The sequence below is a fragment of the Dasypus novemcinctus genome, chromosome X (genome assembly GCF_030445035.2).
Source record: "Dasypus novemcinctus isolate mDasNov1 chromosome X, mDasNov1.1.hap2, whole genome shotgun sequence".
Lineage (NCBI taxonomy): Eukaryota > Metazoa > Chordata > Mammalia > Cingulata > Dasypodidae > Dasypus > Dasypus novemcinctus.
This window is the reverse complement of record NC_080704.1, coordinates 56,513,488-56,528,625: the sequence shown is the minus strand read 5'-3', so window position 1 is coordinate 56,528,625 and position 15,138 is coordinate 56,513,488. Positions and strand designations below refer to the sequence as shown.

Below are 15,138 nucleotides of genomic sequence, written 5' to 3'. Positions count from 1 at the left end.
AGCTTTCATCAATAGCTGAACATGGGGTAGCAGATGTGACTCAAACAGTTGGGCTCTCGCCTCCCACATGGGAGGCCCCAGGTTCGGTTCCCAGTGCCTCCTAAAGAAGACAAGCAAGATGCGAGCAAAAGGGTGAGCTGATGCAGCAAGCGAACGCAACAAGATGATGCAACGAGGAGACACAATGAGAGACACAACAAGTAGGGAGCAGATGTGGCTCAAGTGATTGGGTGCCTCCCTCCCACATGGGAGATCCCGGGTTCAGTTCCTGTTGCCTCTTAAAAGAAGACAAGCAGATGAGAGAGCGCACAACAGACACAGAGAGCAGACAGTGTGTGTAAACGGAAAGCAAGGGGAGAAATAAATAAAATTTTAAAAAATAACTGAAAATGATGTGTTTGATATAGTCTCAGTCTATTTAGTTTAGAGAGCAAAAAGTGAACTGTATCTCAAACTAGAGCTTTGCCACCAACCCCAAAAAAACCCAAGAGATACATCCCTGCTTTAATACAGGGGGAATTGACTTGATGAATTACTGAGGCATTTCTGCTCCTTGAGATGTCTACTGAGCATCTATTACATGCCAGCCACTCAGCCAGATGCTTTATATAGAGAATCTCATGTAACCCTCAAAACGAATCCATGAGGTAGCTACTTTGATCCCCATTTTTATGAATGAGGAAACAGATTCAGAGAATTTAGGTGACTTGTTTGCTCAAGGCCATGTAGCTGGCACAAGTCTATCCATTCCTGCTCCCAATTTCCATCACTTCACCCCGTTCATCGATCCAACTTCGAATCATCTTTCAACTCTTAACTGAAATCTGCCGACACCAGAGTTCAGGTTATGCGCCTCTCCTGTGAGCTTCTGCCACCCCCTGGATTTACCCCCATCGTACTGACTCCAAGGCCAACCCTTCCTCCGTAATCTGTGGGCGAGAGACTTGCAGCCTTATTTCACAGTCACAGGCAGGGAGTAGACCTTCAAAAAATAGCCATTGGATGGGAGAATACATTAATAGGTGAAGGATACAATCCAAAAGTTTCCACAAAACTTCATAGTCATATTCTACTATAGACTTACTGTGATTCTAGCAATGGAAGAACTGATATCATTGATGTGGAAGCAGTGGCCACTGAGGTCAGGGTGAGGGAAAACAGGTGTAATATGGGTACATTTTGGAGACTTGGGAATTGTCCTGAATGACATTGCAACAACGGATACAGGTCATTACATATCTTGCCATAACCTACAGAACTGGGTGGGAGAGAGTGTAAACTGCAATGTAAACTGTAATCCATGCTTAGTGGCATTGCTCCAAATGTGTTCATCAATTGCAGTATGTACCACACTACTGAAGGATGTTGTTAATGTGGGAAAATGTGGACAATGTGGGGAGAAGGATATATGGGAACCCCCTATATTTTTTATGTAACATTTATGTAATCTAAATATCTTTTTAAAAAATTGAAAATTAAAAAAAAAGAACTTCATAGTCTCAGGTATCAGACCTTCTGCCTACTTACCTAGGTCCAGGCCTTGTGCTGAGTTCGGGGGTGGGGGACAGTGGAAATATGGTACAAAAATGAATGCACCCATTCATGCGTGGGTTCACTCATGGTTGGGGAGACAGACTAAAACTTAAATTGATTGCAATGCAGTGTGCTGCCCTGGGCTGGAGGAGAGGGCTGTGCAATGCTCTAGGATTTGGGAGTAGGGGTGAGGGAGAGTGAGGCAAGGGCAGCTGAGAGAAAGAAAACCAAATGATGTCATCAGAGATGATGCAAAGTTTGGAAAGTCCATATTAGTTTCTCAAATTCACATGTGAGAATCATCACATGAATATAAATGATGAACTGGAGAATCCAGCCCAACACCTTTAGGGTCAGATCTTACAAGTGATTATTATTACAAGTCATTTATCACTTGCCAGTAATTCCCAGGCATTTGGCACATGTCCTTTCCCCTCCCCGCTGTGCTCACAGCCCCCAAGCCTGGCCCTCCTCCTGTCCTCCTGGGCTGCCACCTTCCCTTGGATACCCAGCCTCCTGCTAGCTCCCTCTTCGGACAGTTCAGAACTTAGCCCCCCAAGGAGACTGGAAGCATTCTGAGGATAGGCATGGTGACTCATATTTCTGTGTTCCCTTCACAGTCCCAGGCCAGACTAGATCAAAGGTGGAGAAAGGTATGTAACATGGGTGTGCTAGATAATCTATTGCTTCCTTATAAAAATGCATAGCAGGGGGAGCAGATGTGGCTCAAACAGTTGAGTGCCTGCCTCCCACACGGGAGGTGCCAGATTTGGTTCCCGGTACTTTCTAAAGGTGACGAGCAGATGCAATGAGCTGAGGCAATAAGCAGATGCAATGAGCAGACACAACGAGCAGGGAATGGATATAGCTCAAGCAGTTGGCACAAGCCTCCCACATGGGAGGCCCCAGATTCGGTTCCTGGTGCCTCCTAAAGAAGATGAGCAAGACAGCGAGCAGACACAGGGAGCAGACAACGAGCAGACAATGAGCAGACACACAGGGAGCCATCTTGGGAGGGGGGGAATGCACAGCAATCTGTTTATCTTTTGAACCTTTAATTCAGAGATTCCTGGTCTAATAGTTTAGAAGTTCACTTCCACAGGCACCAGCGGTTTACCTCTGCTCAAGGCACACATTAACTTTAGGGTCCGGACTGAAATACGTGATGGAAGGGAGAATGAACTCTCAAAATGAGTAGTATTACAACTTTGATGAAAAGTTTCTGCTTCAGGATTATGGAGAATTATGGAGGTTAATTCTTTATGTTCTTTTCATACTCCTGAAAGGGGAAGGACTACTCTATTCTTTTATTTTACTTTTCTTTCTTTAAGGTATCTTTTTCCTTTTGCTAATAAGAATAGATAACATCATACCTTTTCATTAGGGAAAATAAAAGCAATTTCAGCATAGTGCTTCAACAATGCAACTCGGGAACCAAATTACCAGGAAAAGAGGGAGAAAATACTCTTTTCATTAGGTGATATTAAAATTCTTAAGCTATTAATATATAGATATTTACTGCCCATAATTGTTCTAAAATGCCCAGATTAGTATATATATATTTGTGTATATATATATGCATGTATATACACACACAAATTCTAAGTGACAACTAGATGTAATAAATGTAGGTATATAAGAAAATGTATACAAAAAAAGTGTAATATATATATATATATAATGAATGTAAGAAAATATAAGAAGCTAACCCAAGACCATAATAATTTTTCTATTAAAACTGGGAGGGATTTGTTTTGTATTTTATTTAAAGATTTTTTTTTAAAATTTCTTCCCCCCCTTCCCTCTCTGAGTGTTTTTCTATGTCTGCTTGTATTCTCATTAGGCAGCTCATGGGAACCGATCCTGGGACCTTCCAGAGTGGGAGAGAGGTGATTACTCTCTTGTGCTACCTCAGCTCCCCTGTTCTGCTACATCTTCTCATTTTCTCTCCTCTGTGTCTCTCGTTGCATCATCTTGCTGCGCCAGCTCTCCTAGTCGGCTGGCACTCCCACCTGGGGCGGCATTCCCACATGGGCTGGCACTCCACGTGGGCCAGCTCGCCTGCATTGAACCCTAGACCTCCTATATGGTAGACGGGAGCCCAATTGGTTGAGCCACATCTGTGTCCCTATTTTGTATTTTAAAGACTTTCCTGTGTTAAATCTTTGTGTACACATGAACAAACTATTTGTGAATGTAAGTTTCAAGAGCATGGTGCAAAGTTATAGAGATTTATAATGAGGAAAAGGCAGATTTGAGCAATGTACTTTTTAGTATTTAGTAAGATACTTAGTATCTTCCCACCTTCTCCTGCCTCTCAGGGTAGGGGCCACTGCTCTTCAGGGAGGATTTCCTATGAGGTTGATTCATAGAGCAACCACAAAGATTCTTTGAATATCTGACAGGACTTCCTTAGTTTAAAAAAAAAAAAAAAAAGATGTTCAGCATGGTTTGATGTTGAATGGCAAGTCACTGTTAAGAGCTTCCAGCCCAAAGTTCCCATCCCACATAATGTGGCTCAGAATCTGTGTGTATCAATGACTTCGAGAAAGAGAGATGTTCCCTTGAGAGGTAATATTTTCAGGTGCTCTATAAACACTGTTCCCAGTGCACTGAGTGAAATCTTTATGGTGAAGGAAAAGTTTAGTGATGGGGAATTTTGTATTCCAGGATCCAGAGCATGGCAATTGGAATGAGCATGAGAATTCCAAGAATGGAAGTCATACAAGTGATGACCTATTGTGTGTTATGCTTTTCTATACAGAACGAACGCTCCTGAAAGCTAATTTGCCAGGTAGGCCTTATGAGCTTGGTTTTACAAATGAGAGAACTGAGGCTCAGAGAGGCCTGGGGTGAAAGATGACAAGCACAGGAGCAGCCAAGAACCCGCCCCGCCTAAAACTGAAGCTCAGTATTACCCATCTTCATATTTCACAGGAGATTCTACTATGCTATACAGTCCCATGTTGCGGTTTTTAGTTTTCCTCCTAGTAATCTACATGACCTTAGCCTTTCCCTTTCAACCACTGTCACACCCATATAATAGCTCTGCTGGTTACACACACTACGCTGCGCTTTCACCTTTTCCATTCATTTACAAAGATTAACAGACTTTTTACCAATTCTGCATATGTAAGATTGTTTTATTTGAGACCGAACAAATGTATGTTAATGTTATAAGATGTTAATATCAGGCAAAACAACAACAAACAAACCACATTATGCTAAATGAAAGAAACCAGACAACAAAGTACCACATATTGTATGATTCCAGTTATATAAAATGTAAAACTAAAATCAATTGATAAAGATGAAATTAGATTAGTGGTTATGTAGGGCTGGGGGAGGCACGCTGAAGGGCGTGGAGTTTTTCTTTTGGGATTAATGAAACTGTTCTAAATTTTTTTGTGGTGCTGAAGGCACAGCACTGTGATTATACTGTTGTGGAAGCAGAGAGATTCAATGATCGCATGTGGAAGGTCAGGACTCATTAAGTAATAATTTTGGGAAGGAAAATTTATTAACGACCGGCTGGTCTTGGGAACTTTTCTGTTCAAAAACCCGAGCCCCAAATAGGATCTTTGGGTTTCTTTTATTCATAGGATGTAGGAGGCAGGAGTCAAACGGTGATGTTTATATGCAAAAGGACTTTTTGTTAGTTTCTTAGAATTTCAAGTGTTTTATCTGAGTATCAGATAGGTCTTGAATGAACACATACTGTCTAGGTAAATTTGAATTAACACATACCCCCCACACATATCTTCCACATTCCAGGTAGCTTGAATTAACATAATTAGCTTATATACACAGCTCAGGTTATTTATAAAGAAACATACAGCCCCCCACACACATACACAGCCCATATCAATACTAAAAGCCATTAATTGTATGTGATTATATCTCAATAAAACAGCTTTTTAGAAAACTGAAACTCATGTTGTAGATCTTCACATTTCTATTTCCCACCCCAAACGACTGAGAAGTTGTGCTGGGGCAGGGTGGGGGGGAGTGACTGGTGTAAAGAACTTTCTAAAATGCTTGCATTGTAGGGCATAACTGGCCAAAGAGATCATTTCAGAGAGGGCAGATCCTTGGCACCATGTTTCTCTCTATTCCTCTACTCCCCTGCTCAGACATTGCTATTTGAACTCATCCTCAGAATCATTCTCATCCCTGCACTCCAGGCAGCTGTTCACAGCCCATAGCGTTGGCACCTGGGCTTAAATCCATCTCCATCCCTGATGATGGTAACCCCATCCTGACAGAGGGGGAAAATGGAAGTGCAGAAGGGTCAAGTGATTCAGACAAGGTGTGAAATGTTTCAGGCCACGTTTGAACTCTTTTATATTGATTGAATTAATCGATTTGATCTTCACAGCAAACTTCGGAAGCCAGCGCTCTTATTAACCCCAATTTCAAGATGTGAAACGAGTGACACAGAGACAGCAAGTAACTTGCACAGCGGGTAAGTGGCAGAACCAGAATCCAAACCCAAGCCGACCGACTCCAGCATCCCCCTCTTCGCTGCCACATGCCGCCTTGGCAGAAATTTTGCTCTGGCTGCATAGAAAGGTTTAGAAGGTAGCTGATTTCCTTTTTCTTTTTTTTTTTCAACGGAGAAATTTCAAAACATCAATCCCCTTGTCACGTTGATGTGGGCTCTGGGTGGGAGGCTGTTCGTCCCTTCGTAGATAACCTAAGCTGTCTGTGACTTGTGGGTGTGGGAGGGTAAGAGGCTGCAGTCCTGCCCTTGGTGACCATGGCAACGACTCCGTCCAGAGAAACAGTTTAGCAATGCAAACTCTATAAACTTTAAATATTCAGGGAAAATGCAAACCAAATGTGCTAAAAGCTTATCTAGAATGTATGAAGTCCATGCTAAAAGCTTACCTAGGATGTGGAAGATATATGCTAATTCAAGGCCATTTGGCCCTTTCTCTGTATGAAAGGAACTCAGAAATCTTGTTCAGGGCTTGGATTTTGGAATGAGAAGCTTCAAGCCCAGCCGGTCGTAAATAAATCACTTTTCCTTCCCAAAAATCATTCCTGAGTCCTGGCCTTACTATATGCAAATAATTGAACCTCTCTCAACTTCTATAACAATGTTAGGCATATTGGCATTCTGAGCCTTTATTTTGGGTGATTGAAGGAGACTACATGCTTTGTAGCAGACTGTTTCTGCCACCCTCACCCCCACCCAAACCTCTCAATTGTAATGTGAGCACTAATCAAGCGGAATGATTTTACAGCAAAACAAAACCCTGTCCACCCTTTTTTCCACAGGTGGAACAGTTAATGGGTCTGTTGTTGTTGTTTAAGGCAGCCACTATTTTGTCTTCTTCATTTCCGACAGAGGCTTTTCAGAGAAGAGCAACTCTTGAGTTGTCTCTGACGGTATTCGTTTGACACCATTAATTCTTGTCATCCCAATGAAAAGAGGCGGAACAAAGAACCTCAGGTCTGGATTTTGAACTGGATGACAGCCAGGGAGGATCACTGCTGCCCCCCGCTGCTCGCCTCTGCTCCCCTCTGCTCCCTGCTGCTCCTCGAGGCCCTACACTGCCCTGCACAGCAGTGTTAGGGAGAGGAAGGGAAGAGAGCGCTGAAGATGAACGTTCTCTGTAAGCAGAAACTGCCTCTGTGACCTCATTTCACAGAGTCCGCTTCTAAGTATCCTCTCTTGGCAACACGTCGGTGATAGAAGACTCCTGCTGCCATCCTCTGGGGAAATAAACCACGAAAGTCACTGTTTTCTTGGCATCAGAGGAGTAAGCATATCGAATCTCTCTGAAGGCTCACCCTTTCAGTCAATTCCTTTATTAACCAATTGAAGGTTCGAAACCTTCAGAGTAGAAATACCATGTATGTTGGACCTTAATCAACCACCAGATCCTACCACCTTTGCTTGATTGCAGTTCTTTAATGATTCCGAAGAGATTAGGAGTTGTTTTGCAAAACGTTTCATTAAATGCTTTGTTGCACGCGGCAGTTTGCCAGGTGACGTTTAAGGATAATGAAACAGGCCTTTATTCTCTTCTCCAGAAGTTTATCATTTAAGAAGGGCAAACGACTGCAAGATCAAAGAGCAGAATTGGAGCTAACCCACACTTGGATTGGAAAGCGATTGCCCTTGAACATATTCTGAGCAGACACATTCTGGAAACAGGGTTGAAAAAAAAGATAGAAAGCCAAGAATGAAGCCAATGGAGAACAAATTTTGACAGAAACAGTTGAGATTACATCCCATGTGGGCTAATTAAGCAAAATCCCCTTAGCCAAGGGCCCACATCTTCCTACATTACATTCTTTCTGCCATGCTCTTTTTTTCATTTAATGTTACATTACATACTATTTACTCCTCCGAAGCTACCCCCTGAGTAATATGTCCTTATGGTCATATCTGGCTCTAATTCCACAGTCCCCAGAATTCTTTTTCTTTTCTCTGTGTATGTGTTCGTGGACACACAGCAGAAAACTTAAAGGGAAGCGGACTTGGCCCAGTGGTTAGGGCGTCCGTCTACCACATGGGAGGTCCCTGGTTCAAACCCCGGGCCTCCTTGACCCGTGTGGAGCTGGCCCATGCGCAGTGCTGATGAGCACAAGGAGTGCCCTGCCACGCAGGGGTGTCCCCCACGTAGGGGAGCCCCACGCGCAAGGAGTGCGCCCCATAAGGAGAGCCGCCCAGCGCGAAGGAAAGCACAGCCTGCCCAGGAATGGTGCTGCACACACGGAGAGCTGACACAGCAAGATGACGCAACAAAAAGAAACACAGATTCCTGGTGCCGCTGACATGGATAGAAGCGGTCACAGAAGAACACACAGAGAATGGACACAGAGAGCAGACAACTGGGGCGGGGGGGGGGGCAGGGGAAGGGGAGAGAAATAAATAAATCTTTAAAAAAAAAAAGAGGAAAACGTAAAGTCAAACACAACCTTCTTTCTTGCAAGTTCTCTCAGCCCCAGCAGCTGGAGGTTTCTGCTGCTTGCCGCCCCCTCGCCCCCAGGCACCCTGGTCTTGCACGGGCTTGCACAGTCTTGCTGGCTTACCTGACCTCTCCACATCTCTTCACTTCATTCCTTCAGGATGGCCTCTGGCCATTTACTTGGGATAATGTCTGACACATGACTCAAGTTTTAGTTGCTATTATTATTTTTTCTTGTTTCTCCTTTAGAAGATCTGTCCCTCTAACAGAGGTCACTAGGTTTTTTTTTTTATTATTTGTTGTGTTTTTTTTTTTAAAGATTTATTTATTTATTTTAATTCCCCCCCCTCCCCTGGTTGTCTGTTCTTGGTGTCTATTTGTTGCGTCTTGTTTCTTTGTCTGCTTTTGTTTCTTTGTCCGCTTCTGTTGTCGTCAGCGGCACAGGAAGTGTGGGCGGCGCCATTCCTGGGCAGGCTGCTCTTTCTTTTCACGCTGGGCGGCTTTCCTCACGGGCGCGCTCCTTGCGCGTGGGGCTCCCCCACGCGGGGGACACCCTTGCGTGGCACGGCACTCCTTGCGCGCATCAGCGCTGTGCACGGCCAGCTCCACACGGGTCGAGGAGGCCCGGGGTTTGAACCGCGGACCTCCCATGTGGTAGACGGACGCCCTAACCACTGGGCCAAAGTCCGTTTCCCTATTATTTGTTTTTTATTAGAGAAGTTGTGAGCTTACAAAACAGTCATGCATAACATGATTCCTACACAATACCCCATCCATAACTCCTTATATTGTTGTGGAATATTTGTTACAGGTTATGAAAGAACATCGTCAAAATATTACGATTAACTATGGTTGAAAGCTTACATTTGGTATATTTTATTTCATACAACCCTATCATTAACACTATTTATTAGTACTGTACATTTGTTATAGCTCATGAGAACACTCTCATGTTTGTACTGTTAACCACAGTCCATCTTCCACCACATGATTCACTGTGTCATACAGTCCCATGCCTTGTACAATCCATCCGAAGTGTACATTGAGTGGCTCTCACTTTCATCACAGAGTTGTGCTGTCATCGCCTCAGTAAATTTTTGGATGTTTTCCTTAGTCCAAAAGAAAAAATTCCCATACTGATGTGGGCTATGGGTGGGAGGCTCTTTGTCTCTTCGGAGATAACCTTAACCTAAGCTGTCTGTGATTTGTGGGTGTGGGATGGTGAGAGGCTGCAGTCCTGCCCTTGGTAACCATGGCAACGACTCCAGTCCCAGGAAACAGTTTATCAATGCAAACTCTATAAACTTTAAATATTCAGGGAAAATGCAAACCAAATGTGCTAAAAGCTTATCTAGAACGTATGAAGTCCATGCTAAAAGCTTACCTAGGATGTGGAAGATATATGCTAATTCAAGCCTATTGAGAACTGAAACAAAGAACGATTTAGCCCTTCCTCTGTATGAAAGGAACTCAAAATTCTTGTTCAGGGCTCGGGTTTGAAACAGAAAGCTCCCAAGTCCCGCGGCCATCAATAAATCATTTTTCCTTCTCAAAATCATTCCTGAGTCCTGGCCTTTCTATATGCAAATAATTGAACCTCTTTCAACTTCTACAACAATGTTAATAATATAAATACAAGAATGTTCCTCTATAACAAGGTGTTACGAATATGGTGATACATGGGAAATATACAACTGATGTAATTATAGACCATAGTTAACAGTAATATTGTAATATTTTTTGCATGACAAAGAATCTTTACTTTTAAATGATTACCAGTACATTAAGCAATAACATGTAATAAGTCTTCAATTCTATCTAGTAATTTTTATTAAAAGAAACTAAAAGCAGCTCAGTTATTCTAGTATTCATTGTTAAAACTCTTAGCCAGAAAGGACTACTTTAAGGTTGGCTGTTGCTTCACACATGTTACAAATGACTATTTACTACTTTTTCATAGATAAAGTCCCTGACCTTTAAGAAAGTCTTAGGGAAATAAAACATTTAACCCCTTTCTTTCTTTAAATGTGGTTTTTGGTACTAGATCTAAGAAAGAAAAAGTCAGTATTGCCACATATGTAGCTTGAGCTAAATGGCAAAGGAAATCAGACAACATATACCCATTAAATTTATAAGAAACAGGAGATAAAAAGATGAAATTCTTTGGATAAGTTCTAAGTCTGTACAAAGAACCTAGGTTTGCTACTCTCTAAAAAGTGAAAGGACCTACTACATAATATACAGAAATAAGTTAATGCCTTTCCCCAAGAATATAACTAGCTTTGCTATAGTTTCATATTCCATGTGAGGGCATCTAAAATGCCCACCCATGGAACAGGCACTCCTTCTCCCCTATCCATTTATGCGGTAGTTTTCATGGATTTCTGGCCGGATGTCACAGACAAAAGCCAAGAGGTTATCCAGAACTTCATCCCTGTTCTGCTGGAAGTAGCTGTGGAGGATGGTCGTCTTCTCCGGGGTCTCCTTCAGTGCTGCAACTGCCGTGGGATCCCAGAGCCGCAGCTTCCTTGGCCTTGAACTCCACAGACAAAGGCCAAGAGGTTATCCAGAACTTCATCCCTGTTCTGCTGGAAGTAGTTGTGGAGGATGGTCGTCTTCTCCGGGGTCTCCTTCAGTGCTGCAACTGCCGTGGGATCCCAGAGTCGCAGCTTCCTTGGCCTTGAACTCCTTCTCCCTCTGCAGGCGGTACTGTTCAATTTCAGCCTGAGCTGCTGCCTGGGCCTGCTTCAGCCTCTGGTTTTTTCGCTTGCGAGCCTCGGACACCTTCTCAGCAGTGCGCTTCTCCGCCTGCAGGAGCTGCTGGATGCCCTGCGACTGAGAAGCCATGGTGGCAGGGACTCTCGAAGCCCGGGCCAGCGGCCTAAAAGGGCTTGCGGGGCCCCTCGGATCAGCTGACCCAGCCCTATTGTAATATTTTTGCAGCAAGGGCAAAGAAAGAAAGACTAAAGGTAAAAAAAAAGAATATGGAATTTAGTTTTATGAAATTTGAATATGATCAAACATTGTTTTTCTTCATTTTCTTCATTAACGAGGAGACCCTGGTTATGTTATTTAACCAATCTGTGCTCATTTATCTATACTTCGGAACACTGGAAGAACAACTGGGTTTGTTTTTAGGATTGAATAAGATACATGCGCCTGGACAGAACTTTTTTTTTTTTTTTATTTTTATTTTATTTTATTTTTTTTTTGTGAATAACAGTATTTATTTATTTATTTTTTTATTGACTTTGTAATAATATTACATTAAAAATATATATGTGAAGTCCCATTCAACCCCACCCCCCCACCCCCCCTCTCCCCCCCCAACAACACTCGTTCCCATCATCATGACACATCCATTGGATTTGGTAAGTACATCTTTGGGCACCTCTGCACCTCATAGACAATGGTCCACATCATGGCCCATACTCTCCTCCATTCCATCCAGTGGGCCCTGTGAGGATCCACGTTGTCCGGTGATCACCCCCGAGGCACCATCCAGGGCAGCTCCACGTCCCAAATACGCCCCCACCTCTCATCTCTTCCTGCCCTTCCCCATACCCATCGTCCACCATGTCCACTTTTCCCAATCCAATGCCACCTCTTCTATGTGGACATTGGATTGGTTGTTGGACAGAACTTTTTAAAGTAGGCTTTCATAATCTGTTAAGATGCCTTTTGTCTGTTATTTTAATTTTTTTTGAAGTTAAATTAAGTTTATGGTGGTTTATGGAAAAATACACCAAATGAAGCTAAGGATCATAGTTAGCAGTAATATTTAGATGACCTTCTTTCATAATCTGTAACAAATGTTCCACAACAACACCAGGTGTTGGTGGTGGGGTGATGTATGGGAATTCCGCATGTTATGCATGATTGCTTTGTAAGCTCACAATTTTGCTAATTTTTAAAAAAGGATAAAGTGTACAATTCAGTGACATTTAGTATACTCCCACTGTTGTGTAACCCCTGCCTCTGTCTGGTTCTAGAACATCAGAAAATCTTCTAATAATACTAACAGCAGATCCTTGAAGAAGTCAGCCAGACAGTGTGTGGTGAGAAACCTTCCCAGTCCTTGTTTCTCATCTGTGGAACGAGGATGAAACCTTGGGCTTATCTTCCAGGCAAAAATTGTAGCCGGTGTTGCTGCTGCTGGTGCAAGAGAAAGCCTGTTGAGCTCTCCTTTCTCCAGGCTCGTTTTTTCTAACTTCGCTGAAGTATTGACATATCATAAAAGCCACCTGTTGGAAGAGTACAGTTTAATGGCTTTTTAGTCAATTTATCAGACTGTGCCACCATCACCACGGTCCAATTTTAGAACTTCTCTATCACCTCCAAAATTTCGCTTCTGTTGGTATAGTCTCTCCCCACTCAACGCCACAGCCCCAGGTAGCCACTGACCTGTTGGTCTTCATAGCTTTGGCTGTTCTGGACATGTCATCTTTTGTGTCTGGCTGCTTTGACCCAGTATAATGTTTCTGAGGTTTATCCATGTTGTAGCACATATCAGTGTTTTGTTCCTTTTTATTGATAGTAGTAGTCCATTGTATGTATATACTACTCTTTAAAAAGTAATAATAAACTTTATTTTTATAGAAGTGGTTTTTTTTTCTTTTTGAGGCCCTGGGAACCGTGGGACCTCATTTGTGGGAAGCCAGCGCTCAGCCACTGAGCTACATAGGCTTCCCTGAGTTGGTTTTTTTCATTTGTTTTGCTTGTTCATTTTTGCTATTTTTTTTTCCCCAGGAGGCACCAGGAACTGAACCCAGGACCTCCCATGTGGGAGGTGGGAGCTCAACCACGAGCCACAGCCGCTCCCAGAGAAGTTTTAGATTTACATAAAAATTACCCCCAATGTATGGGGAATTCCCTTATAAACCCCCCCCCCCAATACACACACACAGTTTCCCCTATTATTAACACCTTACATTACTGTGAAACATTTGTTACAATTGATAAACCTATATTGAAACATTGCTACTGACCAAAGGCTATAGTTTACATTATGGTTTACACTTTGTGCTGTACAGTTTTATAGGCTTTGACAAATGTATAGTGTCATGCAGTATGAAACAGAACAATTTCACTGCCCTGAAAATGTCCTGTGTTCCACCTATTCATCCTTTCCCCTTCCCTCTAAACCCTTGACAACCACTATCTTTATAGCAACATTACAAGTTCTTCTGTTAACACAAGATGATAACTACAGTAACTACTTTGGTCCACAGTTACACTCCCGCCTTATGTTGTTCATTCCTCAATCTCAAGAGATTTGGGAAAGTGTCTGTTCTGATTGCCTCAGACTGAGAAGGGACTTAGATCTTATGGGGCAGAGGGAAGGAATTATTTTGCTTGCAGTTGAAGATATTCCTTGTTTTTGGGGGAAGGGACTTGTCCATCATCATTGTTTTGTTAGTTATCCAGGACAGGCCCAGAGAGCTTTGTTTATTCATTCACCAGTTGACAGGCATTTGCATAGTTTCTAGTTTTGTTTACTGCTATGAATGTTTGTATACAAATTTTTGTGTGTGGACATATTTTTTTTAAGGAGGCACTGGGGATTGAACCCAGGACCTCGTACATGGGAAGCAGGTGCTCAACCACTGAACTACATCTGCTCCCCAATAAGAATTGATTCTTTCTTTGTTTTTAGGAGGTACCAAAGATTGAACCCGGGACCTCCTACATGGGAAGCAGGAGCTCAATTGCTTGAGCTATATCCGCTCCCCCATATGTTTTTTGGTTTTGTTTTTTTTTTAAAGATTTATTTTATTTATTTATTTCTCCTACCCTTCATTGTTTGCACTTGCTGCCTGTCTTCTTTTTTAGGAGGCACTGGGAACCAAACCCAGGACCTCCCATGTGGGAGGAAGGCACCCAATCACTTGAGTCACCTCTGATCCCTGCTTGTTGTGTCTCTTGTGTTTCCCAGTTGTGTCTCTTTGTTGTGTCATCTCACTGTATCATTATGTTGCACCAGCTCACCATGCCAGCCCATCATGTCAGCTCACTGTCTTGCCCATCTTCTTCAGAAGGACCAGAAACTGAATCCAGACCTCCCATGTGGTAGGCGAGTGCCCAGCTGCTTGAGCCACATCCACTTCCCTCCCCATATCTTTCTATTCCCTTAGATAGATTTCTAGGTGTAAAATTGCTGGCTTTGAAATATTTTTTTTATTTTCTTAAAAACTTTTTTATTTTCAAATAATTTTGAACTTACAGAACAGTCGCCAAAATAATACAAACCCTATACAGAGACCCCAACATACCCATTTCCCCCAGGTATCCAGAGTCACCAATTTTAACATTTTGGAACATCTGCCATAACATTCTAATTATCCATCTATCAATTCATCCATCTGCCCATCCATTTATCAATCTACTACAAATACATTTTTATGAAAATTGCCAACCTATTTTCCAAAAGCTCCATATCATTTTAAGTTCCCTCCAGCAGTGTATGAGGGTTCCAGTTTCTCTACATCCTTACAAACCCTTGGTGTTGTCTGTCCTTTTGGTTATACCCATTCTAATGGGTATGTAGTGGCATCTCACTGTGGTTTTAATTTGCATTTCCCTAGTGACTACTGATGTTCGGCATCTTTTCATGTACTTATTAGCCATTTCTGTATATTCTTTGATGAAACATCTATTTAAAACTTTCTCCTATTTTCATATT

General features: G+C 42.5%; 1 long non-coding RNA gene across 1 annotated transcript in view; it reads left to right on the top strand.

Annotated features, from left to right (window-relative positions):
* Positions 1-15,138, top strand: part of LOC105746741 (uncharacterized) — a 103,108-nt gene that overhangs the window by 77,288 nt on the left and 10,682 nt on the right. The window contains exons 7-9 of the long non-coding RNA XR_011647876.1: positions 2,154-2,186; positions 4,204-4,327; positions 5,912-5,998. This is a non-coding gene — a long non-coding RNA (uncharacterized lncRNA). The remainder of the gene's footprint in view (positions 1-2,153; positions 2,187-4,203; positions 4,328-5,911; positions 5,999-15,138) is intronic.